This window comes from Toxorhynchites rutilus, chromosome 2, assembly GCF_029784135.1.
Source record: "Toxorhynchites rutilus septentrionalis strain SRP chromosome 2, ASM2978413v1, whole genome shotgun sequence".
In the NCBI taxonomy this organism is placed as follows: domain Eukaryota; kingdom Metazoa; phylum Arthropoda; class Insecta; order Diptera; family Culicidae; genus Toxorhynchites; species Toxorhynchites rutilus.
Genome location: NC_073745.1, coordinates 94,855,528 through 94,870,765, shown reverse-complemented (window position 1 = coordinate 94,870,765; position 15,238 = coordinate 94,855,528).

The window sequence follows — 15,238 nt, the reverse complement described above, 5'->3', positions numbered from 1 at the left end:
TCAGCTTCAGTAAACAATGCGTGATGACAGATAATTTGCTTTCTCCGAGAGGTTCCTCCGCCTGTTTGAAAGTACGGGCAGAGTTGAGGAAGATATCAAGCCAGGATCGCTCTCGTGATACGCCGGAAGATGCAACCAGAGAAGGAATGTGAATAAAAATTCGAAATGCGATTAAGCGAATCTACGGGTCCATTCGATCCAATTCCGATGCCTCAATCGAACAGGAACTTACTTTTGGTGTTCGTCACATTCGAAAATTTTGCTCACACTCCCAGACAGAAATGTTGCCATGAGCTACTTGAGTCAGCATTTGCTAATGCTGTATTCCCCGGAGCGTTGCAACCAATAAATGGAAGCGCCTCTCTTACTCCCGAACGGTTCACTCGGAATCACAATTCCACTCATCGAATATTCGAAAACCCGATCCTCAGTGTCCATATTGGTTCACTGTTTTTTTTTTTTTCTTCTTTCCCTTGCGATATATTGCGCCCTCAACACACCAGGGAGCGCATCATTCAATATATCACCCAGAGGAAGAAAAAAAAAGTGGAGCCTGTGCTCACTCTTACTCGGATCGATGTGGTGTCCTTCGGTGGTTGGATGGTATCCTGCCACACATGGATCTGTGTGCCCTCAAACAGCCAGAGATGACACGCGAATCCATTTCTGCAAATTGTGATGTTTCGTTTTCAGAACTATGTTAAGTGGATTTTGAGAGTACTTTGTAGCGTGGTTGTCTTCTGTGCACGAGAAATCTCTCCCCATCAAGGAACCGAGGTTCCGTTGCGATTCGCCGGTATTATTACCGAGAACTAACAGTTCGATGGTGCTATCCTCGTCGTAAAATGTATTTTTTTGTTGTTTTGCTTTCGTGTATTTGGCGTGCTTTATGGTACAAAAGTACTCGAAATGAATATAGGTTATGACGGCGGTGAGTGGTGAGGGGTGATGGAGGGATCGGGCGGAAAATCGTGTCTACGTGAGGCGCCAACTTGCAATTAAACGGATGAAATTGTGCTTTCGACGCGATTGGTTTCCTCTGGTGATATCTAATTGCAGAAGTTATTCGGAATCAGCGTGTTACCATGAGTAATGGGTCTGGCTTTTTCTCGTTCCGTAATTTGCTATTTATGGCCGATGATTGTGATATCACTCGATATTATTGGGCCATCGTTGTTGCGGATAATCCGTGACAAAAGAGGGTTAGACAGGATAAACTATGATTCGACTTGTAAATGTAAATAGAGTTTTTCTATCTCTTGGTTTATTGATTATATCGCAAGAGTCATAAGAACGATAAAACAATCACTATTTGACAAATTTTCATGACTATTCAGTTCGTGTTACCAGCATTCTGAACAAATATAGGCGTTAAAGTCAAAATGAGAGCTAAACTACCGCGTTCAAAAATAAAAGGAACTTAAAATGAATAGTCCTCTTCGACTGCAATTAGTTCATCATAGGCTTCGAGGGAACATGAATTTGGCATTACTATTAGAGGCTTCAGTGTGTTGAAACCTTACTTCTAAACTTTCAACACGAAATTACTAGAGTGTCGTACTCATATACCTACCCACGTCTCGTCATCTGTGATTATGCATTACACGCATTACTGCTAGATTTAATTCACCGAGTCCGCATCAAAAATGCCCTCTGAATAAAATTTGTGTAAGTCTTAACCCTTCTTTGCATGATTTTTTCTTTATTGGTGAAATCAATCAGGGTCCAGACACGATCAACTTAAAGTGAACTTGCTCTATTATATAATTTTTGGCATCCAATGTTATGATGGAAATTTCCAAAAATATGCAACCTTCTGTACGGACGTTAATTTAATGTCTTCGATCAGCAACTTTAGGATATCACCCATGTTTTCTCCAAATTCATTGTCGTTGGAGCAATATGAAATGTTAAACTTTAACTTGGTATGAACATCATGCATAGTGCTGCTGAAATGAAACACCAAAATAATCCTATACCAATATTCCTATAAAGTTTTTTTTTATCACAATAGTAACGGGTTTTAAATATTGATACACAACTTCAGGTTGGCAGCAGTTTTTGACATTTGCGCCATTTTTACACAGCTTTATCTCTGCAGTCACCATAAAACTGCGTATTCCATGATCTTGAAAATCCAAGATGGCGGCCGCTACAAAATGGCGGATTACATATTTTCTCAAAAATCCATCAATATGAGTATCTAATGAAAGGGCTTGACTAGTAGAACAATGTTAGTATTTTAGTCTCACCAATGCCCTAGATTAATGAAGAAATGGGCGTGATAACTACTAACTCAGCCATTTCATGTCAAACCGATATAGTGATTCTCAGATTTTCGTCAAAAGTGGTAATTTTGTACTTTATTGCAAAACATTAGACCCGTCCTTTTTGTCTTTTTTTAGGGTGGTCCGAAAAATCATTTTTTTCAGATTTTTCCCAAAAATGTTTTTTTTTCACAAAAAATGATTTTATTTCCGTAATTATTGATTGTAGTCATTTTTTTATTGTTTTCATTGCTTTGGACTAGAGAGCGCCATATTTTTTTATATTTTTTCTTGAAACCTGAGGATTTTTTACATAACACATTCCGATACCAGAGATGCTATTTTTTTCGTTTTTGAGATATGATTTTTCAAAGTTAACTGATGGTCCGAAAAAACAAATTTTCATATTAAAGCTCATGATTTAGTTTTCTTTGAAAAAAAAATGATTTTGCGAAAAATTTGGATTTTTGTTTATGTAATTATTAATTGAATTAGTTTTTCTTAGTTTTCTCGGTTAAAGATAGAGGGCGCTATATTTTTTTCCAATTTTTTTTTTGAAAGCTGAGGATTTTTTACATAATATATCTTGATACCAGAGATGTATTTTTTTTCGTTTTTAAGCTATTATTTAGCAAATTTAACATCCTTTAAGTATTCGTTCAATATTCCTTTGTGACTAGACTAGACCTATGCGACCAGAATTCAATCTAAACAAAAGTGTGATATTTTTTCAAATAAGAATAGCTTGGCTTCAATTTAATATATCAATCATCTTAATCGGTTCAGTAGTTCAAATGTTATGAATTTTAGAAAAAAGGCACTTTTGGAAAAAAAAGGGGGAGAAAATGACTTTTTGTACCTTAACTTTGGAAAGTCATATCTGAAAAACGAAAAAAATAGCATCTCTGATATCGAGATATGTTGTGTAAAAAGCCCTCAGCTTTCCAAAAAAAAGTGTAAAAAATATAGCGACCTCTAGTTCAAAGCCATGAAAACAATAAAAAACGATTGCAATCAATAGTTATGAAAATTAAATCCATTGTTTTTTGCAAGTTCATTGGCTTCAATTCGATATGTCGATTATCCAAATCGGTTCAGTAGCTCAAAAGTTATGAATTTTCTTAAAAATGTCATTTTTGGGAAAAAGTGGAAAAAAATGATTATTCGGACCTCCCTAAAATGGAAATGGTCACCCTAACGAAAAAAATAAAAATATGGGTCTAATATTTTGCGATAAAGTACAAAACTACCACTTTTGATGGAAATCTGAGACACACTAAATCGGTTTGGCATGGAATGGCTGAACCACTACTTGTCTAATTATGTTCTAGCTTTTAGTGCTTTACTTGTCTTATTATTACGTTTAATCACAATGAAACCGTTTAATTTAAAAAGATTTTTTAAATTATTTTATTACAGCTGTTACTTATTTTGTGTTTAATTTGATTTGGCATTTCATCACCATCTGCATGTTGTGCAGTTTTTTTTTTCTACAAAAAATCATGGTTTACTACGAGAAACGTATAGTGGTCTTATATAGTCGACATAATCATCCATCAGAATAATTAATTAGAGTAATAATGGATCGCTTGCGCCTCATTTTTACTCCACGGGATAACACGCACAATACGGTGGGATTATTTTTTGTAGGGCTCTATAAAGTCTCTGATATATGCCAATAAGCAGCATATGAAGGATATGGAAGATTGGAAGATATACTGTTAAGAAAAGTGTTCGAATATTGAGCTTCCCCCAAATAAGCCAAGGTAGGCCGGAAATCATATTCAAATAGGAATAGCAAAGAATTATGTTTCGAATAAAACAAAATTTATTGCATTTAACACCATTAATCTGTGTTTTAATTCAATTCGAAGTTCTATGATCTGAAAAAAAAATCTGTATTTTAATTGACTCCATTTTTTAATAGATGCAAATCATTAGTCAGTTGTATTTTCAAGTAATGTTAGTACTATCCTGGTTTTCCCTAGAGACCAATTCAGAACAACTTTTAAAATTAAAATCAAAATTTCATCTTTCAGTTACACACTATCGACTATTCAGAGAAATTTCCCTATAAGACATCGCTACGGGCTAAACCAGCCCTTCGGGCTGTTGACAGAGTTGAAGTTTTTTTTCCTTTCCATGCACTGAAATTGCATTTCGAGCGAGTGATTTACAGGTGACTGTTTTGCACAGCAGGTAATGGTATATGAAAACAAAAACAGCACACGAAACTGATTCGATATTGTCGACGCCCGAAAATGTAGCACAAACACAATCTCGATCCAGCTATCGAGCAGACAACACTCACTTCCAATGCTGATATCATACACATATACACACATCTCAATACAAGAATGAATAAAATGATAGATATTGCAGAACAGTAGTGTAATTTTGTTCGGTGGAATCACTGCGTCGATTCTCATGTCGTTGCATCATACACGTTTAGTGGTGAGACGCTCAATGAAGGCATTCATAAACTTTAGCGAAGAATTTTAACCGTTACTGGATTACTGCGAAGCGATTGTTATTGTTGTACGTATTATGACCCAGAAGAGAAAATTAAATGATCTTGTCTCAAGCATTTGTAGTAATTTTTTGTCGAAAATAAATTCTGTTTTTTTCAGTTACTATACGGGGAATTATGGAATATGTACATTAGGGTGGCCCTGAAAATGGTCATGTAAAATTTTAAAAACCGACTGGTACATTTTGTTTATTGGCCCGACAAAATGACCTGTGCAAAATTTCAGTCCAATCAGACATGATTTAGGGGCGCCTCAAAGCACTCAAGGGTTTGATTTTTTGCCCTCGAAAATCTCCCCCATGAATTTTGGGAATATGAAAAAAAAACTATAGATGGGTTATACCTATGATATAACCGCACGGTTGACGTAGGACTGCTGTTGGCTTAGTAATCAATTGTATTTTTTCAATTAGCAATAATCCCACCTCGAATGTTCCTCATTGGGTACGATATCGCCGCTGCGCAGAGCTATCTTTTGTGTGTATTGATTAAACTACTGAATAAACTAGTAAATGAATAAAACTATTTACGAATTCAATTGCAACAAATCCCAATTTAAGTCGATTCATGCATTATGGTAGTAGTTATCGCAGCAAATAGTTATCAACATTTTGCCCAATCATCAAACGGTATGCGTAGAAGTTCAGTGAGCTGGCGACAAATATCTTCCAATGCAGTCTTGAATAATCGAGCCAAAGCGTTGCATTTGTACCCGCTTTTGTAGACCGTGTTAGCAAAACAAATTCTGGAGTGTAAAAATGCATGGGTGTATAAAAGAATTGCCGACTTGAATGTATCTGCAATGCCAATTTTCCCAATTTCTTGGTTTCGGAATCTATATTGGGAAAACACAACACATTCACTTCTTCAATGGCAATGGCAAATCTTCTTCTTCAATGGCACTAAAGTTCCTAGAGGAACTTCGCCGTCTCAACGTAGTATTACTTGCGGCATTTTTATTAGTACTTAATTGAGATTTCTATGCCAAATAACACGTCTTGAATGCATTCTGAGTGGCAAGCTCTAGAATACGCGTGATCACAGTGCAAGTCGGAGGAAATTTCTTTGACGAAAAATTCCCCCGACCAGAACGGGAATCGAACCCGAACACCCGGCATGTTAGTTATGACGCTAACCACTCGGCCAAGGGAGCACCGCAGCATGGTTCCCTAATTCAGATTTCCAGAAACGCAAGTGAGTACAAAAGTACCCGCAGCTTGCATCTATTTTGCAATGCCGATTTCCCCAGGCTTCATTATTTTGAAGTCTGTGTTAGGGAAACATTCCAATTGGCAGAAACGCAAAACGAGTACAAAAGTACCCGCTTCTTGCATCTAATTTGCTACGCCAATTGCCCCTGGCTCCATGGTTTTGAAGACTGTGTTAGGGAAACATTCCAATTTGCAAAAACGGAAACGAATACAAAAGTACCCCCAACTCGAATATATTCTGCAATGCTGATTCTCTCAGGCTCCATGGTTTAAAAGTCTGTGTTAAGGAAACATCCATCCATTCCAGCGCTCGTACCTCAATCGTTGCGCAATCATAACTGGGAGGATTTCCCAGCGGCACTCGCTTATATGCCGATTGGTGTGATTTCAATACCCTGTTTTGAAAGCAATTTTAGGGCTATTGAAACAAGTTTATACCATTTCATTCAGTTGTTTTATGGGCTATTAACGCTCAAAATCTCGTTCTCCGGCATAACGCCTTCGTTTTCGAAACTTTGAACTTACACCCCAGTATAGAAATGAAAGACGTAGTCCTACGTCAAAAAAGTTCGATGCCAAATCTTGATAAAATGGATTTCTGTCTGTCTGTCTGTCCTTCTGATTCTTATGAACTCGAAAAATTACTGTACCGCTCGACGTGAAAACTTATATGGAGGGGTTTTTGGGGCCGAAGAAGGTTCTTATGATAGTTCGAGACCACCCCCATCTCTCTAAGGGGGCTGCAATACAAATTTCTGCATAACTCGAAAACTAATTAAGCAAATGGAGCCAACTCTGGCATGTGAATGTTGTGTGGAATGTTGTTGAATGTGGAAGTTTTATGGGACAAGAAACGTTTATAGTTGACATGTACAGAGGTTTGATCGCACCTCAAGTGGAATATAGGAGCTGCTGCCGTTCTGCGAATGGTATGACCTTGCATAATTCGCAGTTTTTTCTTCCAAAAATAAGGTTTAGGAGCTAGTAAGATGTAATGTTACCAAAAGATACTGAAAAACTACTTGAATATTCAATCAGTTCAGTGTTTCAGTGTCGCTCTAGACAGCGAACAAACAACAGTAAGTGGTAATTATTAGAGTAAATTTGATTCTCTTGAATGGCATTGACGTTCCCAGTGGAACATTTTCGGTCTCAACGTACGTAATCACTAGCCTCATTTTTATTAGTACTCAGTTGAGATTTCGTTCACACCTTGAAGGTATTCAGAGTAGAAAACTCTAGAATATGCGTGATGACAGTGCAGGGCGGAAGAAAATTCTTTCACGATAAAATCCTCGACCCAAACGGAAATCGAACCCAAACTCCCGGCATGATAATGTGTGATGCTAACCACTCAGCCACGGGAGCACTTACAGTTAATTTGACAATTTGCTCAAATCGGCTTTTTATTACTTTGCGAATCGTCCACGCCGATCAACGGCCCTTGTTACTGCTACTAAATGTTTGCACCAAAATGTGTATTCTTAAATTTCAAAAATGCTTATTTTCGCTAGCAATATTTTCGTAATCCTACGTCGACAATGCGGTCGTGTCACACCGATTATAATTTTTTCATATAGAAAACGTTGATTTTTTCTCATCAATTTCAAAAAACAATTATTGTTTATTTATTACGTGACCAGACGAATAGAAAACCAGAAATACCAGCTTTCATATAACGTATATTGCATAGCCAGGTGCTTACAGCCTTTCGAAGCTTACTAAAAATCTCGAGTGTATTTGCTCCTTTAAATTAGTTTGTCATGTTTGGAACTGGAAAACGCTTAGCCTTAGCATCATAAGAAACATAATATTTTTCTTAGGCAGAATTGAGTTGTTGTACTGAGCTTTATTGTAGTACTAAACTTACTTGAAGTTCATTATTACATGTAACTTAAGCGTCATGGAATTAAATCTAATTCGAAAGGTATTCAATTTATTACCTAATTGAAATTCGAGATGCGTCATCTGTTATCGATCATGGAGAAAATTGGGTAGAAAGGTGAATGTTCGAGATTTTTTAAATGCAAAAACAATTCTGAACGGGACACGGGTGTAACAAACTCGTAAAATAAATACCGTTATAGAGAAAAAAAATATATTTCGAATAACAGATTGCTTGAGCACTGTATATCTCGCTTGTTCTCAAAATTCTCGATAACCGAAACTATTGACGATCGATACCACAGTTAATTCTTAAACTCATAAGTATGAATAAAAATGATTCCATGCTACATTAGATAGGATAAATCTTCCAATGACCCATTCCATGAGGTTATGCACCAGAGAACCAAATTCAAAATCTAGTTCTAGGAGAAAATTATAACTTTTTTCAATGCGCACTAGTTATATCACAAATTCTTTGAAACGAATTTGATTTTTATGCACCAACCTTCGATAGAGGCGAGTTTAAAAAACTATATAATTATATTTAAAATAATACAGGTTTCACTATTTTTATGTTTCTTGAGATATCTCTGCACTTGCTTAACCAAACTTCAATGTCTATATACCTTTGGATGGATAGTTAAATACCTGTTAGAAGAGCCGTTGGTAGATCTAGGTTCTATTTTGTAATTTGTGAGAAACAAGAACTTGAAAAACAGGTCTTTTGAAGCGTTGTCACGTCACAAAAATAGAGGAATTTTTTATTTTATCTGATGAACATTTTTATACTTGCGTTTCTCTGAGTAAACAATGAGAGTCAACAACTCACAAAATTTGGTTGAGATCGGTCCGAAAATAGAGGAGAAACAACTCTCTCTTCAGAAGTTGTTGTCACGTCACGCAAGGTATACGATCCATTCCAGCGTAACGTAACAACATTTTGACTCACTACAAACACTTTTTTTACGTTTTTATGTATTCATCAAACAAAATTAAACAATATTATAGTAAAACTGAGAAACTTTCCTACAAGAATCATCAGTTGGAGAATACTTCATAGTTAGATTGGCTTCTTGTCAGAAAATACTTTTGGGATGTCGCAACACCTGACTTTTTGCTGTTTCCGACTATTGAACAATAATGTTGTATTTTCAGTTCTGTTTCAAAACATACAAATGAACTTTCTTCTATGTTTTGTCAACAATAGATGAACGTAGATTCAAGAATATACAATATAATCTTGTTTCGACTTTCGGTTTGCTGAAAAATAGTATTGAATGACAAAAAAAGTATGGAAAACCCACACGATTTGGGTATCGGTTGCAGGAGTATCACCAGCGGAAGTCGAATTTCGATTAATAGAAATTCATGCCTGCAACAGAGTCAGTTCGTTCTTGTTTTTGTTTCATAATGCTGGTCTCTTAACTTTAATGCAAACATAAATCCTATCTATAAGATAAATCGACCTGTTCAAACCTTTGTAGGGGTATGAGGTGGGTCATCATCATCTCATCTTTATTCCGATGTCATTTGAAAATCGAGAATGGTAATTTCCGGTTCATTAAAAGGGAATCTAAAAGACCAGAAATGGCATGAAATCGCACAATACGATTGTGAATGAAATCATTTTACATGGATATTCATTTTACATGGATATGCGAAGAAGAATGGGAAAAGAAAATAAAGTTTGATAGTGAGCACATAAGATTCAAGCGAGAAGGAGATATTATTTGAGTGGTAAGAACTTAGCCTCAGAGAGACCCGTGTGGAGTTAGACAAAAAAAGTGCACATACAAATGCACACGATAACGTCTACGGTCAACGATCAAAGTCAAAATTATCTTCCACGCCCTTGCGCACATGCACACGGATGGATACGAAGAGTTAGTCAAAAGTATTTGATAGCAAAATCAGATGCGTTCCCCGGGAAGTGAGCGCCACTCGATGAACCAGGCGTGTGCGTGTCATTGATAGCAATTGCCAGAGAGAACGTGTGAACAATCACGGTGTAAAAACTGGGGGTCGGTTTAGGACCACCCCGACTTTTCTCAAATATCGGCATGCCGTGTACTACAGGTAACAGGTAGATCTTATTTTGATGAACATACCATAAGCAATTAAAATTGCCTTATTTTGTAATGTTTCGCAATCTAGAAGAACATTGAATTCATTTTCTGTACAGGTCAAAAACATTTCTTCTCTGTTTTTGAAGCAGTGAAAACGCAAAATGGCGCTAAAACACAAGAATGAAGAGAGCCAGAACCAGTTCACCATGTTATCCAATCGTCAGCGTTGTGACACCTTTAATTTGACACTACTAAAAATTCGTTAGGAAGCTTCGTTCTTGAGATACAAAGGGGGGTAAGTCCAGGACCACCGGTCGCGTTAGGACCACCATCCCCTATAGAATGGACTTTTGGAAGGGGAAGGGGAGATCTCAGAGGAAAGTGAGAAGCATTCAGAGTAATAAAAAACACAAAAAATAGTAGATAGGTTGCCACAATACGATGAAATTCTTATTTAACACAACTTATTGTTTTGTGACGTGACAACACTTCGTGGAGATTGTTTTTTCACAAAAAGCGCGTTGTCACGTCACAAAAAAGTTCTTACGAGTTTTTTAAAAAACAAAATACACAGGAATCCACGTTCATCTTGTGTTGACAAATCATAGAACAAAGTTTATTTTTATGTTTTGAAATGGAACTGAAAAAACAACATTAATGTTCAAAAGTCGAGAACCGCAAAAAACCGGGTGTTGTCACATCACAAAAGTATTGAAACTTTCTCAATTTTACTTTTATATCGTTTACTATTTGGAAATCGTGTGATTGAAAACGAGGAAAAACCTGCGTTTAGTGAGTGAAAACGTTGTCAGGTCACGCTGGAATGGGTCCAATCTGAATGTAATACAAGCGAAAGAGGAGAAAAATCCTGAATTTAAATACAATTGTTCGAAAATGATTAGAAACTAGGAAAAGATTTTTTTCCTTGAATGAACTCTAGATTTGAAAAAAAGACTGGCCTAAAACTAGAACAATATAAATCAAGAAAAGTAGAGTATTTCTAGAACACCATAAAGGTGAAGTGAAATACTTGACAATAACACTATTGATACATGTTCTGAGAAGCAACAAATAGCAAACAGAAATGGAAGATGTACGAGATGTGAACGAAGCACGAAAAATATATATTTTTGTACAACATAAAAACATGAATTCAATTACTAGAGAGACAAAAACGTGCAGAAAATTTACCAGCCACTTTCACGACTGATTCCAACACAGCAAGCATTATCCTTCTGGTTCTTCCGTTCGCGTTTTTTTCTCTATTAAAGTAATGCAAAAACGTGTCTTTCGCCAGCATTAATTGACACTGAAATATACAACTACTACAGATTTTTCCCTTTCGCTAAACTTTTTGTGTCCCTTTTTGTCGTTCCAGACTCTAAAGCACACAAACTGTTAGCTTCATTGACTCCAATGGCGCGCGAGGAAGCATCTTTCGATACTCAACTAATGGAGATGAAAATGGAATAAAGTTGGCGCAAATCGCACCATCAGCAATTTAAATTGTGAAGCAAACCAAACCACTTGTTCCGGAAAATGTCGAAACTGCTAAAAATTAGGAAAATGTGTGACAACAAATGAAATCACATCAATTCTTCCACTTGCTAGTGGGACACTCCCAGAGTTGAGCAATAGCCCGCTCCGCGGTGGGAAACCACTCCAAATTCAATGTCAATACAAACTCCCATTAATTATTAATTAGTCAGCGGAAGATCTGTTCCATTGGCACAAGAGTCCCCCTGAATTCCCCCCGAGAGGGGAATTGCTTTTCGCATTCGGCTTCACCAAGTTGCGGCTGTCTACAAGGCAAGCAAGAGACAAGTCATGTTTCTATTCATGTAGCCATTAAATTGATGCTCATCAACAGAAGCAGCTCTGTGTGTACCATAGATCTGTCGTCAAATTTCTCAATTAAAATAAACGCTCGACAATTGCTCATGGAACACAGGGACGGAGAAGGCACGAGTGCATGAGTGCAAGCGAGGGGAAATCAGGGATGACGATCGGAGTGAATAATTGCATCACAACTTGGAGAGTCACATCGTCGAAAGGGAAGAAAAAACATCAACAAGCGCCACGGTCTTCTAGTGTGTCACCGAAGCTATCTATAGAACCGAATACATATATTCAATGATCTGCCAACAAACTTCACTGTTTCAACCTGGGGTAGCCCCCGACCGGATGTTCCACTGCTGGATCAGATTTTTCTTCGTCAACGTCAAGACTGAAAGGAGAACAAGGCACGGGGGCCTGCCATCCCTCCCCCGCTTTGGCGACGACAAATCCAGATAGGTTCATCTCGTGTGCACAGAGATACCTACCGTTCTTGCTCGTGACTAAGCGGATGAAACACAAGAAGGAAAATCCTTCAGGTTAACGGTAACAAGCCGTTTACTTGGGTGTGTCTGCGAAGTCTACGAGTGGATGAGAAAAAAAAACTGAAAAGCGACTCACCGTCAGCAAGGATGATGCTAATTTTCTAAATTAGAACGTTTTTTATGCGATTCAAAGGAACGCCTGCAGCAGACGAGAGTAGGTTTTGATTTATGCTTATTAAACATTGGATTATGTACGTGATCCATAAAGATTTCTTTTTTTTTTGCCTCTTAACTACACAGAAGCCTTCAACATTTTTCAATATCAAAAATGACAAAGCCGCACATATCCTGTGAATTTCCAACTCAACTTTTAAAGTACCTCCGCAGCACCGTTCGCAGTGCTTCTGACATTTATGCTCTCACCCACAGCCCACACACCTTTCCGAAACTCTTTACAGTTCTCAAACGGTATCAACCCAAAAAATATCCATAATTTCCGAGTGATTTGCATAATTTCCTTTGGTCATTTCGGATCGACCAGAAAAGGGGGTGGGGGGAGGTGGCCGAAACTTTTCCGAATTCAACGCCAACGCGTCGAAAGCATGCCGCACTCCATATCATTAAATAAATTACCCTCGAATTCATCATTGCCCACATCGCTGCCAGGCAGTGTGCACCCTTCCTTCTCAGTTGAAAGCAAAAAAAACCATTAAAACGCTGATGAATAGATTACACAGGAACGCCAGCGACTTCTGCCCAATACCCAAAGGACACTCGACCGAAAATATCCTACAAGAGAGTGATTCGCTCGTCGGCACCCTATCACTGCTTGAGCCCCGGTGGTGGGTGATATTGAAAAGCATTCATTTAGAACAGTTTCGAATAAAAGTTAGAATAGCGTTTAATTTGGCGTCCGACGGCGACGAGGGGTCGGAGTTCCTTCTTCCGATCCGCTCCTGATGTCGCGTTTTCCGCGCACTCGTATGCAAAGGACCCCGGGAACAAATGCAGTACACGTGGGATTTCGTGTGGCTGTGGAAATATGTACATTACGCAATTGAAATTTTGTCTGGGATTATGCGAGTAGGAATACTGGTAAAGGAAATGGGACAGGGTTGTCAGATTGTGCCAGATAAGGTTTTATTAAAAACAAGTTTCAGTCAGCAGCTTTTGAATAATTGATTTGAGGAACACGTTCTTCGGGGATTTCAGATGTTTTCAATTTGTGTTACACAATTATCATGGGATCAGAAACTTGAAGTCTCCTTTCATGTTCTAAATGCTTGTCGCCATTAAAACAATCCACATTTAACGATTTTACACACTAACTGGTTCAGGTTATGCCAAATCAATCGAAACATGTAAACAAAACATCGGGGCCATTTCCAGATTCCTTTTTTTTTATCCGCCACAATTGCTTATCAAAACCATAATAAGCTCCAATGGATACGAACGGTATAAGAAGTGTTATTATCCCTCCAACATTACGTTGAGCCGATAAACTTATCAAAAATAAAGAACAATTTTAAATTAGTTTATCGACTCATCGTAATGTTCGAGGGATGCATACTTCATCGTGGATTTCACGTTGAAATTAGTTATTTTTTTAGCAAAAAGCGACGATCAAGAAATTTGACATCGCTGGCGGGAAGATTATTTTGTGGGTTCGAAAGTAGAACGAACTGTCGGAAAGCAAATAATTCGCGGAAATAAACTGTTGAAATTGTTGTAAATCAAGTAGATGTTTCGATCAGATCAATAACGGATACGCAGATTACGCAGAAACTGTAAATCGATTGCGTAGACAATTTGGAAGGTAATCCTCCAAACAAGCATAAGCTGTTATTAAACTAATCAGCTGAATAATGGTCGAACAATAGTATTGAGTGTTTAGTAAGGCGATATGCTGAACTATACGTTGTATAAAATATTATTTAGACCGCATTAATTGCTCAACAAGTGGTATTAACCTGAATTATACACCAGAAAAGCGTTTTGAAAACGATTCGTCAACTGCAAAGCAGCTTTTGTACAACACCTGACGGATTACTGAAATAAGCATTTGCTGCGAGCGTTTTTTAAGCTGCTTGGCATTACATTTTTAAGAAGTCTAACAGACATTGAAAAAATAGAAACAATTGAACATCATCGATACAAAGGTCATCAGTTTGAATCTCGACCATTTTATTATTATTTTTTGTTTTTTTTCGAAATTCAAATCAAAATATATAAGGTTTCCACCACACCTATTGTATTGTATTAGTTAAATAATTTCATTTTACATCGATTAAAAGGGGTTACAAAAAATATATAGTCGACCATTTTGTGGCAGCGACATTTTTGGATGTTCATTTATTTGATACACATATCCCAAACAACATTTTGTTTGTGAAAATATGAAATCACATTTTGTAGTGGTGGCCAAATTGGATCTTTTATACAGGTCGGACTCGATTATATACAGACTCGATAATATGTGACTCGATTTTCAACGTTAAAGTGAAAGTTAATTGGCCATTATGAGTACAGTGAAGTAAAAATCGTGATTTTGCTATATTCTATATGAAGATTCACCAGGAATCGTTTGGAATTATATTGCAGTGAAATTAAAAAAGATAGAAATTGGATGTCAAAGAACGGATTGTAGTGCAGTTCAAAAGCTTTGATTTGGTTGATAGAAAAATTCCAGTTTATAATGTATTTTTTGGATAAAATTAAGTATAGCACCTTTTATATCCCATTTGTTTATTTATTTAGGGTTAATTTAACTGTAACGGAGCATAGTTTTAATCGTGTACATTAGGGTGGCAGCGAAAATCATGTCATGTCAAATTTCAAAAACCGACCATGCACATTTTGATTATTGGCTCTAAAAATGATTTGTGGAAAATTTTAGCTCAATTGGACATGATTTAGGGGTGCCTCAAAACGCTCAAAGTTTCGAATTTTTCATCCT